Source organism: Gossypium hirsutum, chromosome A08 (assembly GCF_007990345.1).
Source record: "Gossypium hirsutum isolate 1008001.06 chromosome A08, Gossypium_hirsutum_v2.1, whole genome shotgun sequence".
NCBI classification, from domain to species: domain Eukaryota; kingdom Viridiplantae; phylum Streptophyta; class Magnoliopsida; order Malvales; family Malvaceae; genus Gossypium; species Gossypium hirsutum.
The window spans coordinates 104,393,610-104,412,599 of NC_053431.1; the positions used below are offsets into that span (position 1 = coordinate 104,393,610).

The 18,990-nt window shown below is 35.6% G+C and overlaps 1 non-coding gene across 1 annotated transcript; it reads right to left on the reverse strand.

The window, feature by feature from the left end:
- Positions 1-383: 383 nt before the first annotated feature.
- LOC121205911 (small nucleolar RNA R71) lies at positions 384-490 on the reverse strand. The gene has a single exon (XR_005900984.1). It is a non-coding gene; the product is annotated as a small nucleolar RNA R71 (small nucleolar RNA).
- Positions 491-18,990: the final 18,500 nt, after the last annotated feature.

The following is an 18,990-nucleotide window of genomic DNA, read 5'->3' on the forward strand; positions in this document are numbered from 1 at the left end:
ATCAAGATCCTGCTCCTCGTACTATGTATGATTATGCTAAACCTAGTTTAACAGGAGCTGAATCGAGTATAGTTAGACCTGCTATTGCTGCAAATAATTTTGAACTAAAACCTAACATGATTCAAATGATACAACAGTTTGTTTAGTTTGATTGTTTGCAGAACGAGGATCCAAACACTCTTTTGGAAAATTTCCTAGAATTCTGCGACACCTTTAAGAGCAATGACATTTTTGAAAATGTCATTCGTCTTCGGTTATTTCCCTTTTCATTGAGGAATAAGGCTACACAGTGGTTGAACTCGTTACCATGAGGATCGATCACCACTTGGGAACAAATGACCGAAAATTTTTTGCTTAAATACTTTCCGCAAGCTAAAATGGCTAAATTAAGGAATGATATTTCTTCTTTTGTGTAGATGGATTTAGAAACACTCTATGATGCATGGGAGAGATACTAGGACCTATTAAAAAGATTCTCTCACCATGGGCTATCTCTATGGCTGGAGGTTTAGACTTTTTACAATGGTATGAACCCCTCAACAAGACAACTCATCGACGCAGCCGCCGGTAGAACTTTAAACAACAAAACACCGGAAGAGGCTTATGAATTTATTAAAGAAATGTCACTGAATAACTATCAGTGGCAAGTCATGAGAAAAAGCCGACAAAAGCAGCTGGTGTTTTCAACCTTGATGCGGTCACTATGCTATCAAACCATGTAGAACTTTTAAATAAAAAGATTGATGATTTATATGGTTCTCTTCAGGTACATCCAGTGATGAGGTGTGCTTCAAATGGAGGAATGCACAACCCAGATTTTCCACCCTTCAACCCTGGCACCAAGGAGGAACAAGTTCAATATATGAGTAACAATAATTATAGACCTCAAAATAACCCGTACAGTAAAAGAAGCCGAAAACAATGGCCACAACATCCCCCTGGTTTTCAACAACCACCCTACTAGCAGGAAAAGAAGCCGAACCTTGAAGAGATGCTAACAAAATTTATCTCGGTATCAGAAACTCATTTTTAGAATACTGAGACAGCACTTAAGAATCAATAAGCATCATTCCAAAGGCTCGAAACTCAAATAGGTCAGCTTGCCAAACTGATTTTCGAATGACCACAAGGTAACTTGCCAAGTAATACTGAATCTAACCCAATGGAACGGCTTAATGTGATTACCATTTAAGATGAAGAAAGGTTAGTTGAACCTGAACCAGAACCGAGGCAAGGAATTATGGTAAGTAAAGGTAAAGGTGAGGTGGACCACAGTAAGCGAAAATCGGTAAGTAAAGAGTACAAACCTCGCGTGCCATATCCTAGTGCGACAAGGAAAGACCACACGGACGAACAAGTTGGTAACTTCCTTAAATTACTAAAGAAATTACATATTAACTCGCCGTTTATTAAAGCTCTTTCTCAGATGCCGAATGCAGTTAAATCTTTAAAGGAGCGTCTAGCAAATAAGCGGAAGTTGGATAAGGCGTCACATGTAGAGTTGAATGTTGTTTGCTCAGCCATTCTACAGAATAAGCTATCGAACGAGTTGAAAGATCCAGAGAGTTTTACGATTCCTAGTTTAATTGGTAGTTTAAACGTTAACGATGCTTTGACTGATTTAGGGGCTATTATTAATGTCATGCCCTATAAAATGTTTAAACAACTAGGTCTTGGGAAATCCAAACAAACTAGGATGAGCATTCAATTGGTACATAAAACAATCAGATTTCCTAGGGGTATTATTGAAGATGTACTTGTTAAAATTGACAAATTTATATTCCCAATTGATTTTGTTATTCTAGACACAGAAGAGGATAGTGACATGCCTTTAATTTTAGGAAGGCCCTTTTTAGCAACTGCTAGAACTATTATTGATGTTGGTACAGGTGAACTCCACTTCGTGTGGGTCATGAAACAATCACTCTTCAAGCTCGTAATTTGAGTAACACATCAAATATTGAGGGCTGTTGTATAAATCAAGATACTAATACTGATCATGTGGTGCAACCTTCTTTACAGCAAACACGTTCGAAGAGCATACATAAGCCATGTTCAAGAAACAAAAAAGGACCCATCTATGAAGAATGAAGACTTCAGATCGAGACACAAAAATCGAACTCACACGATAAACCAAAACCACGCCATGATGGACTCAACATTTCACCAAATCAACTTAAGGTTGTAGACAAAGTACTACTAGACGCAGCAGACCCTCGTATCACCACTTCTGAACCTAATGGAGCAATCCCTTTTACGGTACTTAATATTTTTCCATACGGTACAGTTGAGGTAACCCACTCCAAATTCGGCACGTTTAAGGTAAACAGTAATCATCTAAAACCTTATTTTGATAAAATTGATAGCAGGAATGAGGAATGTAAACTCCTCACACCACCATAACCATGCAACAGAGAGGTAAGTCGAGTTTAGAATCTAAATAAGATCTTCTCGGGAGGCAACCCGAGCACTAACAGTATTGATTTCTTTAAATTTAAGTTTTTAACATCTAAATTATCCTTGAACACAGGTTTTCTAAAATCCACACGGCCAGGCACACAGGCGTACCTTAGGCTGTACTCAGACCACGGGCGGCAACACGTCCATGTGATACGGCCGTGTGAAAACAGAGCAAAATTTTCCCCAAACACGGGATTTGATACGTTGCCAGAGCCGTACGACATAGCCGTGGGCAATCCTACCAAATCAACACGGGCATGCGACACGCCCGTGTCTATAAGTCGTGGTAGAAACTAAGAAATTAATACGGGCGTGCGACACACCCGCGCCCACCACCCGTGGTCGAAGTTGTCAAAATAACACGGGCGTGTGCATATATACACGGGCGTGGGAGAAGCAAACAAAGCAGGACACGGCCGTGCGACATGGCCATGTGAACCAACACGCCCAAAGAAAACGAGCGTGGGCCGAATTCCAAACGAGCCCAAATTTGAAAATCACGAAACACATAGGATAAAATAAGGGCACAAGGGCATGCCCCACGGTTGTATGCCCCAAAATCTATATATATACCCACACTATTCATCATCCCCTTCCCCAATACCCTAACCCTAGCCACCGCTCCCACCACCGCCATCGCCACCTAAGCTCCGATCATCACCCCAAAATCCACCATTTCTCCTCATTTTTCCTCCATACACATCAAAACCTTCTCTTGTACTCCCTTCCCTATACATTCTTCCTCTCTCTTTTCCCCCCTTCCCTCTCACTTCCCCCAACCGCCACACACCACGGCACCTCCTCCAACCACCACTCTCGATTTTCTTTCTTGCATCTTTCGCTCCATTTTACTACTTTAATTTTACATATGAATGATGACTTTCTCAGTTCATTTAGAAATTCCTTATTTCCTGTTCTATATGATTATATTCTTAGTACTACTACTATTCTTACTTTAACATTTTTAAGGTTCACTATGTGTTATTGCTTCAAATAGAACTTAGGAATATACTATATAGATATTAGGACCGTTTGCTTTGAATAGAATTCATAATAGCTTTTATTGAGTGATTCATTAGTTAGCTTCTTTATTGTTCCATAGGCAGTATCACCGCTTGGTTTTGACATGCTTGCATAATTTGTTCATATTATCTTACGAGCAAGTGATTATTTTAGACTATTATGATGATTGGTTGATTTGGGGATTATCTTGATGATTAAACTCGTACTTGCAGATATCATGACAAACCCAAAAGGCAAAAAAATTACGGTTCCTACCTCGGAGAAGCGAAAATGAGCAACATCCTCCTCGGGTCCTACCACCGAGATACGGCACTCATTCCTCCAATTTCCACCGAGACCCCAGAAGAAACTATTCCAGATACTATGGGCCCTACCCCTAGGTTTGGGCCGTTGTATTGATTGGACTGCCCTAGAGCAGATCGAACTCGTTGACGTGGCTCTCCTAACTACTGACCAATGGGGGCTTTTCTTCGAGATCGTCGAGCCAACATATCTCGAGCTCACATTAGAACTCCGTTCGACCTTCCACCTCCAAGTCGTTATGACATAGTTCGATGATCCCGGAACGGTCCAGTTCTGTCTCGGCAGTTTAGTTCACCAGTTGAGCATGTTTGAGTTTGGTGTCGCATTAGGACTATATACGGAGAAGTTCATGATGACGACGACTTTGACAGTCTCCATCGCCACATCCACTACTCTCCTTCAAATTTCGAGAAGGCTCTAGTCCCTGCTTCGGCCACTTATGACTCTAGTCGCTCCAAGGCATCGGCTCTCTCCTCATCACTGAGATACTTACACGCCATCCTAGCCCACACCCTGACAGGACGGCAAGAGAGTACCGGCATCATTAACACTAACAACACCTATTTTTTATAGAGTATGGCACATGGGCACGTATTCGACCTCGCTTATTTCATCGCCCTCGCCATTCGCCATCAGACAGAGCGGCATAGGAAGGGAGTCATTTCCATTGGCCCTAATGTGACTCGCTTGGCACGATACTTCGGTCTCCTCAACACGGCGGTGCAAGCATCCTCCCTCACCCTCATCGGTCAGATGTCTCCACAGGGTACCTCGAGTATGCTCCATATGAGGATGATCGAGAGACGACGTGGATTTGATCGTCCTCAGTACTGCCTCGTCCAGTCAGCCGAGCAGGAGGACCCAGAGGACATTACTGATGATGTCCCTCCACCTCACGAGGATCCACCATCTCAGCCACTTCCCATTCATCGTCCAGTTCATGCGGCTACTTCACTCTCTGACATCTCAGAGCGCCTCACTCGATTCGAGCAGCAATGTTTTCAGCACTTTGATCATATTGATGCAACATTACGTTAGATTTGTCAGCACCTTCACATCTCATCGCCACCCCCACCTCGCGAACCATCTGGCGATGAATATTTTTGAAGACTTTTATTTATTGTTTTTATTTTAATTTTTACTTTTATCTTTATTTATCTCTTTCAATTACTTTTCATTTTATTTCTCTTTAATACTATTTTTATTTCATCTTTAGGTTTTAAAATTTATATTATGTAATTTATGTTTTTGGCCATTTCTTTATGAGTAATCATGCTACTTTATATTTCCTAAAGAGTTAATGATTCTATTTCAGTTATAAAGAGCTCCAAAGCTCACTATTACTTAGGAGTTTGCAACTCCACTAGAAAAGGTCCTCCACGACTGCCATGCCCTGCTCAACCACGACCATAGATACCACCAGCTATAATATTCTTTTGGTGTAGGACTTGTGGACTTACAACCTCTACCACCACCGGTGTATCCTCCTCCAATCTCACCCTTGCCTTAGCTGATTACTTTCCATGACTCCAATTCAAGGATTCCATTTAACATTCAGGAAATTTCACTTCTCTCGCTATCTTATGATCTTATATCTATATTTTTTAGTAAATATATCTTTGTACATTGAGGACAATGTACATCTTAAGTGTGGGCGGGCTTATTTATATCATTATCAAAAAATCCCTAAATTTTGTCTTATTCTAACGTGATTCACTCATAGCACTATTAGAATGAAATTTTGATTAATTTATGATTTTTATTGATATGTCTTGAATTAAAAAATAGGCATTTATGCATTAATTGTTTAAACTTTAAGAAATTAGAGAATTAAGCATGATAAGTTGATTTTTGAGAATTAAAAATTTTTAGGTTATTTCTCCAAGTTTAGGTATTATCTTGAAGTTGAAATTCACAGGGTGAACATAAAAAAGCCACAATTTTTGTGAGATCTTGAGCATTTAGAGCATATATTAATTCTTTCATGCTCACTTTATTGTTGCTATGAATGCGCCAATATTGATTTGGTATTCTAGAACTTGCTTCGATTATGCATGTCAAGACCACACTATTGATTTGATATGTCGAGATGATAAAGGCACTTAGGTTTAACCCACTCACTCCATAAAAGTTTACCTTCATAATCAACCCTTAGTGAACAACCTTGAGCCCATTCATTGATTTACCCTCAATATTAACCCATAACCCATTATTGTTGAAATCCCCTCAATTAATTTGATCCTTATTTTTGTCGAGATTTGATTTGAATAAATTGCTTAGCTATGTTTTATTTTTGATAGTTAGCAAAGTTCTATGTTCTTAAAAAAAAAGAACGAACGAAGTTGCTGCAATTGAGATTAAATTATGTAATGCTTGGTTTAAAACAATGTTAACCATGAAGAAAAGCTCAATTTCAGGATCATCTAATTAGGAATGTAATTTGTCAGCTTTAGTATTTTTCTAGTTAGGTAATTTTTCAATTCAATCTTGATTCTAACCTTCTCTTCCAGCTTGTGACCATACCCCCTAACCAAAGCCATGTTACAACCCTCTAAAGACCTTTTGATTGATGCATCATCTAAATATATAATGGTGGAGATTTGATTTTCACGCAAGCCTATGGTAATAACTTTCCATATTGACTGATGAGTGATAAATTTGTTGTCCTTAACACCTTGAGTGATTTGAGTGAATCTTTAGTGAGGATGTTGAATTCTGTGATATTTTGAATCAAAGGTGATTACTTAGATGAGGGGAAACACCTATGTTTTCGTGATAAAATGCTCAACTTGGAATGTTTGAAACTTTGATGTTCTTCTAGTTGAATTCTCAATGTATAATTACTTATGGATTAGTCTGAGATATTATTGATAGGAATTATAAGTTGAAAAAAATGAATTCTTAATTGTGAATTGAGGATTTTGCTTGAGGACAAGCAAACGCTTAAGTGTGGGGGTATTTGATAAGTCGTAATTTATACATATTTTATCCCACGCTTAAGCACATTTTTGGATGAATTATCATTATATTTGTGGAATTTGATGCTCCTAATCCTTTAATTTCATATTTTATACTTAGGTCAGCATAAAAGAGTAAAAAGAGCGAGAAACGGGCCAAAAACGGAAAAAATGGGTCAACGTGGGAAATCAACACGGCCTGGACTTCCTCACACGGGTAGACCACACACTCGTGTCTATTTAGAAAACTCTAACACGACCTAAGCGACCTATCGAGCCCTATCGAGCGTGGGAAATCAACGGGCATGTCACACGGGCGTGTCCTATCGAGCCCAAGTCTAGTTCTACTCGGAAAAGGCAACTCTTAGGGTTTTGAAGCATTCTAAAGCCTATATAAACACCCTAGAAGAGGATTAGGAGGAGAGAGGGGAGTAGAAGGCAAGGAATTACTCGAAGAAAGCCGATTGATCCATCTCAGAAGTGAGATTTTCCTTCAAGACTGAAGATCTCCCTTCAATTTCCTCTAGGGTTTTTGGGTTTTCTTTATGTTTTATTATCATTACTTCTGAGATGTTTTCTTTTACATATATGAACTAAATCCCCTAAATACCTAAGGGGGATGAAACCTAAGACAGATCTTGTTATTATTTTCTCAATTATATGATAAATACTTGATTTGTTCTTAATTATGTGTTCTTAATTCTTACTTTAATATTCCAGGATTTTGATTCAAGTATTGATGTGCTTATTCAGAGGAGCAAAAGTCCCTGTATAAAAGTAGATCTAGCATAATTAAGCGGATTTGATTGCACCCCTAGACATAGGGCAACATAAATCTGTCGGATTAGGGTCAAACCTAATAAGGGAATTCATAGATCGAGTTAATGCAACACTAGGGTTTTTAATTAGAAAGAGATTTCAGTTAATCAACCTAGGGTTAGACGTTGTTAGTCTCGAGATAGATAATAATATAAATTAGGGATTTCTACGGATCGAGTCAAGTGAATAAATCGTCTAATTCAAAGTCAAATAACAAGTGAAGTCTAGGTGGATTTTCCCTTGGGTATTGTCCAAATCAATCAGTTTTCCCAGAAGTATTTCCCCAATTTACTTCCTGTGCATTCTTAGTTTAGTTAATTAGTTTAGATAAAACAAATCCTCTTATTTTTAGGCTAGATAATAAAAAGAAGGTTAATACTAGTACTTTTAGTTCCTGTAGGTTCGACATTCCGGTCTTGCTGTGAGCTATACTACTGTTCGATAGGTGCACTTGCCTTTATCGTGATAATAGTTAGTTTTCAAGTACGATCAATCATAAATATAAAACTTATCACGCACATCAAACGTCTCTATTTAGTGTGCAGGACACTATTTTCGGGCTTAGAAGACGAAGGACAACTGCAGTGACGTGACAGTGAGGACTGGTGTTGCAACATTGAACTTTGAAGCCAAAATATCTAGAAAATGAAGATTGTGTCGCGACATCGGTCTTGTGGTGTTGTGAAATCGAGCTACGATTAGAAAAATTAAGCCTGGGTATTTTTGTCCACACAATGACTTGAAATCAGAATTTTGGGCTACTTAGTGATCCTAATTAGATCAGATCATAAACTCTATAAATAGGCATGTTTAGCCTCATTTTAGAAGGTTTGGCCAAGTGAGCCACTTAGTTAGTTTTAGGGTTTTATTTTAGTTTTTAATTTATTTCAATTTAGTCCTCTAGACAACTTTTGTTCTCATTAAATTGGATTCGATTTCGATCCAAGCTTTTAATTTAATAGTTTTTAGTTATTTCTTTCCGGATTCCAATTGCAATCGGAGTGATCTTCGCGATCGTTAAAGGAGATTTCACTTCCAAGAACAAATCGACATCAAAATATATTTATTTTATTATTCATTTCTTTTATTTAATTTACTGCTTTGTATGTTAAATATGAGTTTAGGTATTATTGCATCTAGATCCATGAGTAGCTAATTTCCTTAGGGAGATTAGCAAACGGATGTGTGACTAATTAATGGATGAATTAGGGTTTAAATTTGAATTAGTTGGCTTAAATTATGTGTAATTAAACCTTAGGAAGTGACGCACCTAGGAAGTAATTTAGGATAAACGAGATCGAGAGATAAGTTTACCGAGTAAATCATAATTTATCCCAGTCAAGAAAGTGAGGTCGAGAGGTAAGCATGTATTTTTCGATTAGTTAATTAGTTAGAGGCCAAGAGGTAATAACTGGTTAATTAATAGCTAACTCAATAAAACTCGAGTTCTGAAGTTAATTAAGACCACTGAAGTGAGTTGATCTGATACTTGTTTTCTTGGATTTAATTCCAATTGTTAATTGGTTGATTTTTGTTTTAAATAATTTTATGTTAATTTAATTAGCCCATTTTAATTTGGTTTGCGTAATATAATTTTAGATTAGTACTATTTAGCCTTGTTACTGTAGAAAGTTAATCTAAGTTTAATTCAACCTCCTTTAGGTACAATCCTCGAAATGCTTCCCTGAGTGTTTCATTGTAACGTTCTTTACTATATTACAATTTGACACGTATACTTACGGAAATCGTTGTTTAATTATAGATTTATTTGTTGCAATATTTTCAGCCCAAATGTTCACACGTTTGGTGGCTGTCAAGTTGTTAGTACCGTTCCCAAGGAGGTTTCGGCATTAGGCTTAAATTTAATTTTTTTTGCATTTTAATAGGAAAATTTAGGATTATAGATACAAATTTTATTTTCAGTCATATTATTTTATTTTTTGCACTTATTAATTTTATTTCCACTACACTTTGATTTCAGTGTATGACTTGAAGTGGAACTATTCCAATTGAGCCAGATCCTAAACTGGAGAGAATCTTGAGGCGAGCTCATCAACAAATGCGAAATAACCCACCCGTGGTGGCTGAATTGCCGCGAGGGAACCCACTGTTCAAAGAACACATCAAACCACCAGCACAGTAACAAAGAGAGCCACTAATAGCTCGACAAGAGCGGACATTGCGTGAGTACGTGTTAACTGGTTTAGCCGTTGCCCGAGGTAGTATCAAGAGGCCAACAATCAACACAAACAATTTTGAGATTAAGACGGCCACCATCCAAATGATACAAAATAATTTGCAATTTTGGGGTAATATGATAGAAGACCTGAACCAACATTTAAAGAGATTCCTACAGTTGTACGACACATTCAAATACAATGGAATGACCGATGACACGATCCATCTTCAATTTTTCCGTTCTCGCTTTACGATAATGCCTATGAATGCTCAATTCACAAGAGTCGGGTTCCATAACAACATAGGTCGACTTAGCAAGGAAATTCTTACCCAAAATTTCCCCCATTAGTCTAACTATCCAATTAAGGTGTAAAATTGCTATATTTAAGTAATTTGAAGGCGAGATATTATACAAAGCATGGGAACAATTCAAGTCGCTTCTTAGGAAATGCCCACACCACAATTTGTAAGACTGGCTACAATTTTAAATTTTCTATAATGGATTGGATAGGAGCTTGAGAGCTAGCTTAGATGGAGCATCAATCGAAGCCTTCATGAACAATACCTAGGAGTGAGTATGTCAATTGATTGGGGACATGGCAATGAACTCATACATGTGGCCTAACGAGCATTTTTCATATAGTCAGAAGCCTTCAAGAGCTAAGGTGGTTAAAGAAGACAACAAGTATCAATAGATTTTGGAGAAATTACATCATTTAAAGACCACTATTAAGCCCTATATGAACGATGTTGCTCGAATCTACACGTCATACCCAGTGACCCAATCAGAGGAAGTGAATTACTTGGGTAATAAGAGTGGAAATCCTTATTCAAACACTTACAACCCTGGTTGGAAGGACCATCCAAATCTAACGTTGGGGACGTAATCAAGGTAGTGGAAACCCAGTTCCAAATTGATAAAACCCTCAATATCAATCCCTCATTTGCAAATATCTCAAGAGAGATCCATAGGTAATGACCATGTTGGTTGTGGTCAACGATTAGACTAGATTGAAAATGAGATGCAACACATGTAATGGCCTAAATTCAAGGTTATCGGAATAGTGGTTTCGTAACCACAAATCCAATTTAAAGAGAAATTCATTTCAATATTTTTGCATGAAAATTGATATGATAGGAAAATCGTATGAAAATATTGATAGAAAAAAATTTTACCGATTTAGTGGTTAGTTAGAAAAAGAAATTATTGAAGAAATTGGATAAAAACAAGGTATCGGGACCTCTATCTCGTAAAACCAAGTCAAAAATAATTTTATAAATATTTATGAAATGTTAGTAATGTGGTATTAAAATTTCGTTAGGAAATTTTAATGTTTGGGTAGTCAATTAAAAGAAAAGGACTAAATTGTAATAGGTGTAAAAGTTGCTAGAATGATTAAATAGCTTAAGAGTCTAATGAGAAATGATTTAAAAGGCAATTAGACCCAAAATTTATTTGGGCTGGACGGCAAGGGCATGAAATCAGAAGGAAAATTGATAAATTAAGGGAAAAATTGGAATATTGCAAAATTAACTAAATAAAACTAGGACTAAATAGGAAATATCTAGATTTCTCTTCATTTCTCTTCAATTCCAGCAGCTAAAAATGCCATAGGAGGGTTCTCTAAGCTGGTATTACATAATTTTTGCACCAAGTGAGTTAATCCTTGCCTTTTTCTTGTAATTTTTGTGTTTCTAAGACTTTTACAACTAGGTCCTACTATTAAATTCATTAGTTTTTGATTTCATGGATGAAATTGAAAGTAACCATGGTTGAGTACTGTAAGTTTATGATGAAATAGAATGAAATTAAAGCTTTAATTTGTTTATGAGATGATTTTATTAGGTAATTTTAATAGAATTTGATTTTTAGGACCTAATTGTGAAAATGCTTGGAATTAAAGTCTATTGCTGAAATTATGATTTCTAAAGGTTGTAAACTAGTTTAAGGTGATAGAATAAAATTTTAATTGAGAAAAATCAGCTCAATTGAGAGGCTAATTGAGTAGGGACGAAATTATCATTTATTAAAAGCTTAGGGGAAAATGGTAATAAACAGCTTGCACAAAAACAGTTTGGGCAGCAGCAGTAGACTAACTTTGAAAAATCACCATAAATTTTAGAAATCGAATTAGAAGATGAAAAAAATATGGAATTAAAGCTTATTGAGTCTAGTTTCTCATAGAAGAAATAGTGTAAGCAATGGATTTGTAAAGTTTTAGATATATGAATTTTTTGAGACAAGGTCAGAATGAATTCAGGTTCCCCTGTTCTGAATTTGAAAAATCATAAAAAATTTAAGAAAAATAATTAGGGGCTTAAATTTATATGTATAAAATCCTGAATGAGTCTATTTTCAATAGAAACAAACAAGAACATCATTTTAATCCTTTATGAATATATAATTAATTTTTAGTGAAGAAGGGTCAGAACTGTCAGACAGCAGAATAGGGGTGACTTCAAAGTATAAAATGTACTTATTTCCTAAACCAAAAATTCTGAAAATTTTATGGTAATAATATATATGAATCTAATTTTAGTTAAAATTAACGGATCTTAATTTGGAGTTTCGTAGCTCGAGTTATAAATAATTTAGTGACTATGACTCAAATAGACAGCTTTGAATAAACTATAAATAATAATAGTTGAATTATAGAGAATGTTGCATATGGACATGAAATGTATTAAATTGATAATTAAATTTATTTATTTAGATCCAGAAGATTCAAATACGAAGCTAGATCGAGGAAAGGAAAAAGTTTAGGATTAGTAGATTTTTTTTGTTTACGAACAAGTATCAAGGTAAGTTCGTGTAACTTGAATTATATTCTTAAATGCTTGAGATTGTATGCTATTGATGTGAATATGATTTGAATGTTCATTGTATGAAAATTAATGAAACATTGATATATTTGATAAAAAGGAGAAGAAATCCCGGTTGAATGAAAGGAAATTTCGATGGATCTCTGAAAAGGAATTGACGGTAAAAAAAGATCTAGCCCGGACAGGTGATCCTATCCTGATATAGCCCTCCCGAAGAATATGTAGAAAATGGATTTAGCCCAGATGGGTAATTCGAATTAGGGTCTGAATTTAGCCTGGACTGGTAATTCAGATCCAAGCTCATTAGAGTAATGGTCATTGCAGGGGATTTAGCCTGGACTGGTAATCCTGACAATACTCTATGAGTTTATATTACAGGGGATTTAGCCTGGACTGGTAATCCTGCTGTAAGGATGAGGTTCGCGGGAGTGTGCTCTCTGAAATGGAAATGTGTGCCCATGAATATGAATTGACGGGCCCAGAAATGTACACTAAAAGTGTACCTCTGAAAAATCCATCGAATTCCGAGAAATTCAACGGGATAAACATGGAAAAAAAATAATAACAAGGGAATGGAAAGCATGGTATTGATGAGCTCATCAATCATGGTATATATTATTGGTACATGGAAATTATTGTACTAACTTGAATGTTGAGTTTGTGCATATTAGGGTAATAATGCATTGAATGGATATATGAATGTTTATCGTATTGTATTGAAAATATTAGGTAAGTATAATTCTTGTTACATGAGCTTACTAAGCATGAAGTGCTTACTCCGTTTCCTTTTTCCTTGTTTTTAGTGTTAAGAGCTTGGAGGTCGGATTTGGTCGGAGACACATCACACTATCAACCTCAGGATTTCGGTATATAAAGAAACTTTATTTTGGAAATCAATGGCATGTATAAGCTAATAAAGTAAATGTTAACGTGAAATGAATATAAAGTTAGCCATTAATATGGTTAACAAACCTGGTTTTGGGTATGAGATGACGTTATCTTATAAATATGCATGAATTTATCTTGAAAATATGTTGAATTGGTTTGGTTGAAGTGGATTGGTCTCGATTTAATATTGCAGGGAATGCTAGATATTTATAAAGGGGCTATATTGAATATAAAAAAAATCGTAAACTCCGGTAATACCTCATACCCTATTCCGGCAATGAATACGGGTAAGGAGTATTACAACACATAAGGTCCGATTTTCAACACGTAAAGACTGAATGTGCACAAACTCGTATAGATGTTGCCGGATTAAAAAAAGAAATGCACAATATTGTGAGTGAGTTGAAAGAATTACAGAGGCAAATGGGCACAGATATTCTGAGTAATACTGAAAATAATCCTCGGAGGGACAGAAAAAAGCATGTAAATGCAATTGCACTTTGTTCGGGTAAAACTTTAGTAAAATCAGAAAAGTAAACTAATAAGGAGGAAAATAAGGTCGAGCCGGAAGACCAAAACCTTGATGAGCCTGAAACAGAAGTTTACATGGAGAGAAGATCTGAACTAGTAATTAAGCCGGAAAATACTCCACGTTCAGAACTAGTGCAAAAGAATGTACCATTTCCATCAAGGGTGGAGGACAACCAAAAAAGGGATGAGGAGGAATTCGTAATTTTTCTAAATCTTTTTAAATCCCTTAACATAAATTTGCCACTCTTAAAGCTAATAAACAATATACCAATGTAATAGCTCATTTTTAGTCAAATCGGAATAATGGTTTTGAGACCATAAATTTGAGGTCAAAATATTTATTTTATTATTATTTTGAGGTCTACAACATGATAGTATGATTGTATGAAAATTTCGTTAAGAAATTTTATCGCTTGAATGCTCAATTTGATAAAAAGGACTAAATCGCGTAAAGTGTAAAACTTGATTTCTAATAGCTACAGGTGTCTAATAACTATGGAACCTTAAAGTAGAGGTCCTTATGTGGTAAATAGCCTATTATTATGTTAGTGGATGATAATGGCTTGGTAATTTTGAAATTTGTGATAATTTTGAAGGTTAATTTTGGTAATTAGTAATTAAAGTTAAATTAAATAAAACAAATGAAAATTTTCACTTATTCATCTTTTCCAAACCAAAATTAGGGCTTTTGAAAATTTTCATTTATTCATCTTCTCCAATCCGATAAGTCGATTGGATTGCCTGTTGTGATATCAACGATGTTAGCTCAGAAATATGTGAAGAAAGGTTACGATGCTTATCTTGTGTATGTATTGGATACAAAAGTGTCTGAATTGAAGATTGAATCAGTGCCAATGGTTTGTGAATATCCGGATGTGTTTCCAGAAGAATTACCTAGGTTGCCACTGATCAAAGAGGTTGAATTTTTTATTGAATTAGTACCAGGAACATCATTGATATCAATAGCTCCGTACAGAATGGCTTTAACAGAAATGAAGGAATTGAAAGCTCAGTTGCAAGAGTTAACAATAGAGGTTTTGCGTGACCTAGTTTTTCACCTTGGGGTGCACCAGTTTTATTCATAAAGAAGAAATATGGATCAATGAGACTATGTATCAACTATTGTCAGCTAAACAAGGTTACAATTAAGAATAAGTATCCTTTGTCGAGAATGATTTGTTTGATCAATTGAAAGGAGCAACTGTATTTTCAAAGATTGACTTGCGATCTGGCTATTATCAATTGCGAGTTAAATATTCAAATGTGCCAAAAACTACGTTCAGAACTAGGTACGGGCATTATGAATTTCTTGTTATGCCATTCGGATTAACTAACGCTCTTGTAGTTTTTATAGATTTGATTAATAGAATTTTCAGACCATATTTGGATAGATTTGTTGATGTATTTATTGATGACATTCTGATCTATTCTCAAGACAAATCTGAACATGCCGAGCATTAGATAATTGTATTACAAACATTGAGAGATAAGCAACTGTTCACTAAATTCAGCAAATGTGAGTTTTGGCTCCGAGAAGTTGGATTTTTGGGACATATTATTTTAGCGGAAGACATCTGAGTTGATCCGAGTAAGATTTTAGCAGTTTTTTGACTGGAAACCACCAAGAAATGTATCTGAGTCAGAAGTTTTTTGGGATTAGCTGGCTATTATAGGCATTTTGTAAAAGGGTTTGTAATTTTTAGCGATGTGTCATTGAAGGGTTTGGGATGTGTTTTGATGCAATAGGGCAAAGAGATAGCTTATGCTTCCAGACAGTTAAAACAGCATGAAAAGAAATATCTGACGCACGACTTAGAGTCAGTTACTATTGTTTTCGCATTGAAAATTTGGCGACATCATTTGTACGGTGAAAAATATCATATCTTTACCGATCACAAGAGTTTGAAGTATCTGATGTCTCAAAAAGATTTGAATTTGCGACAAAGAAGATGGCTCGAGTTGTTGAAAGATTTTAGTGATTGGTTATCATCTGGGAAAAGCGAATGTAGTCATAGATGCTCTGAATAGAAAATGTTTATTTGTTTTGTAAGCAATGAACACACAGTTAACCTTATCCGATGATGGTTCGATGTTAGCTGAGTTAAAAGCTAAACCAGTATTTCTTTAGTAAATTCGCGAAGCTCAAAAATGTGACAGTGAATTGAAAGTTAAAAGAGTACAGTGCGAGTCGATTACTGATTCAGAGTATCAGATCAGGTCTGATGATTGTTTATTGTTTCGAGGTAGAATTTTTGTACCGAGAAATTCTAAGCTTATTCAGAAAATTTTACACGAAGCACATAGTGGTTGTTTATCTGTTCATCCAATGAGTACTAAAATGTACAATGATTTGAAATAATTGTATTGGTGGTTGGGCATAAAATGAGACATTTTAGATTTTGTGTCGAAATGCTTGGTTTGTGAACAAGTCAAAGCTGAACATCAAATGCCTTCGAGACTACTACAGCCGATGATGATACCAGAATGGAAATGGGATAGAGTTACGATGGATTTCATATCAGGTTTACCCCTATCTCCGAAAAAGAAAGATGCTATTTAGGTTGTTGTTGATCGATTGACGAAATCTACGCATTTCATTTCGATATGTACAGACTTTTCACTTGATAGATTAGCTGAATTGTACATCGCTGAGATTGTCAAATTGCACGGAGTGCCAATTTCTATTATTTCGGATAGAGATCCAAGGTTTACGTCACAATTTTGGAAGAAATTGCAAGAAGCTTTGGGTACACGGTTGCACTTTAGTACTGCATTTCATCCTCAAACAGATGGTCAACCCAAAAGAATTATACATATTCTTGAATATATGCTTCGTTGTTGTGTTTTAGAGTTTGAAGGCAATTGGGAAAAATATTTATCGTTGGTTGAATTCACGTATAACAACAGTTTTCAATTGAGCATAAAGATAGCACCGTATGAAGCTTTATATGGTCGTAAATGCTGAACTCCTCTATATTGGACTAAGCTTAGTGAGAAAAAGATTCACGGGGTTGATTTGGTTAGAGAGACCAAAGAGAAAGTGAAAGCAATTCGCAACAGTTTGAAAGCAGCTTCAGATTGATAGAAATCATATACGGATTTGAAACGTAAAGAAATTGAATTTCAAATCGGCGACAGATTGTTTCTAAAAGTATCTCCGTGTAAAAAGATTCTTCGTTTTGGTCGCAAAGCAAAATTGAGTCCGCGATTTGTAGGGTCGTATGAAATTATAAAGATAATAGGGCCAATGACATATCGGCTAGCTTTACTGTCAGAGTTAGAAAATATTCATAATGTATTGCATGTGTCAATGTTATGACAATATCGATCAGATCCATCGCATATCATTTCTCTGGCAGAGATAAAGATCTAGCCCGATATGTTGTATAGTGAAGAACCGATTAGAATTTTGGCTCGAGAGATTAAAGAGTTAAGAAACGAGAGCATAGCTTTAATGAAGGTTCGATGGAAACGTCCCAGTATTGAAGAGGCTACGTGCAAACCCAAGGAAGCTATGAGAAAACAATACCCTAACCTATTTTCTGGTAAGATTTTCGAGGACGAAAATTCCTAAGAGGGGAGAGTTGTAACAGCCTGTTTTTAGAAAAGTGGTTTCGAGACCACCAATCTGAGGTCAAAATATTTATTTTATTATTATTTTGAGTTCTATAGAATGACTATATAATTGTATGAAAATTTCGTTAAGAAATTTTATCGTTTGAATGTTTAATTCGATAAAAAGAACTAAATCACGTAAAGTGTAAAACTTGAGTTCTAATAGCTAAAGGTGTCTAATAACTATGGAACCTTAAATTGGAGATCCTTATGTCGTAAATAGCCCATTATTTTGTTAGTGGATGATAATGGCTTGGTAATTTTAAAATTTGTGACAAATTTGAAGGTTAATTTTGGTAATTAGTAATTAAAGTTAAATTAAATAAAAAATGAAAATTTTCATTTATTCATCTTCTCCAAACCAAAATTAGAGCTTTTGAAAGACATTGTTGAGCTTGAAGTTTCGACAATCTCATTCCTGTCCATTTAGGTATGGTTTTTGTCTCGTTTTTAATGATTTCTATGTTTTCAGAGTTGTTGTAGCTTAATCTAGCTAGCCCAAGGACTAATTTGCAAAATTTTTAAAGGTTTAGGGTTTTACCATTGATGAATATATGTGTATTTTGATGTTTGATTATAGAAAATAGATGGTTGTTGTTAGATAAACAACATTTATTAAGTGATTTTTGATAAAATTTTTAATTAGGGATTAAATTGAAAAATGTGATAAATTGTGTTGTAAATTTGTGAAATAATGAAAAATACGGGCTGATATGAGAATAAGTAAAATTTGACTAGCATGGGTGTGGACTTAATTGCGTGAATTTGTATTTTTATGAGCTAGGGACTCAATTGTAAAGAAGTTAAAATATTAGGGGCAAAAGCGTAAAATTTCCATAATATGAAATTTGGATTAAATTGAATAGAGTGGTAATTAAATAAGTTAAATTTTATTATATGTAGATCAAGAAAAGCGAAGTTCGGAATTAGATCGGGGGAAAATAAAATCTTAGATTGATAACTCGTTTCTCTCCGTATAAATCTGAGGTAAGTTCGTATGTTAATAAGCATTAATTTATTAGTGTTTTAAATGCCTTATAATTGTATTGTTAATGAATACGACCTTACAAAAATGATCGACAAAGAATCGGTAATATGAAATCCCGGTTGAACCTTAGGAATATATTAGGATACAAATGACATGTCATTAGGGGTTATTGTGTTTTGGGTGCTGGTCCGTACGTTCTACCGGTGGCTGAGTTTTCTGACATCTGTTGCGAATTCTCGTCAGCTTGTGTGAGCAGCACCGTATAGTTACGTCTTGACCGACAACTTGTGTGAGCAAACCCGCTGATAGCTCGAGAGTGAGCATTATATGAGATATGAGATTGAGATAGCTTCGGCCTTGTATTGGCACTTAGGGTGTGAGGTTCTCGAGTATCCGATATTATTC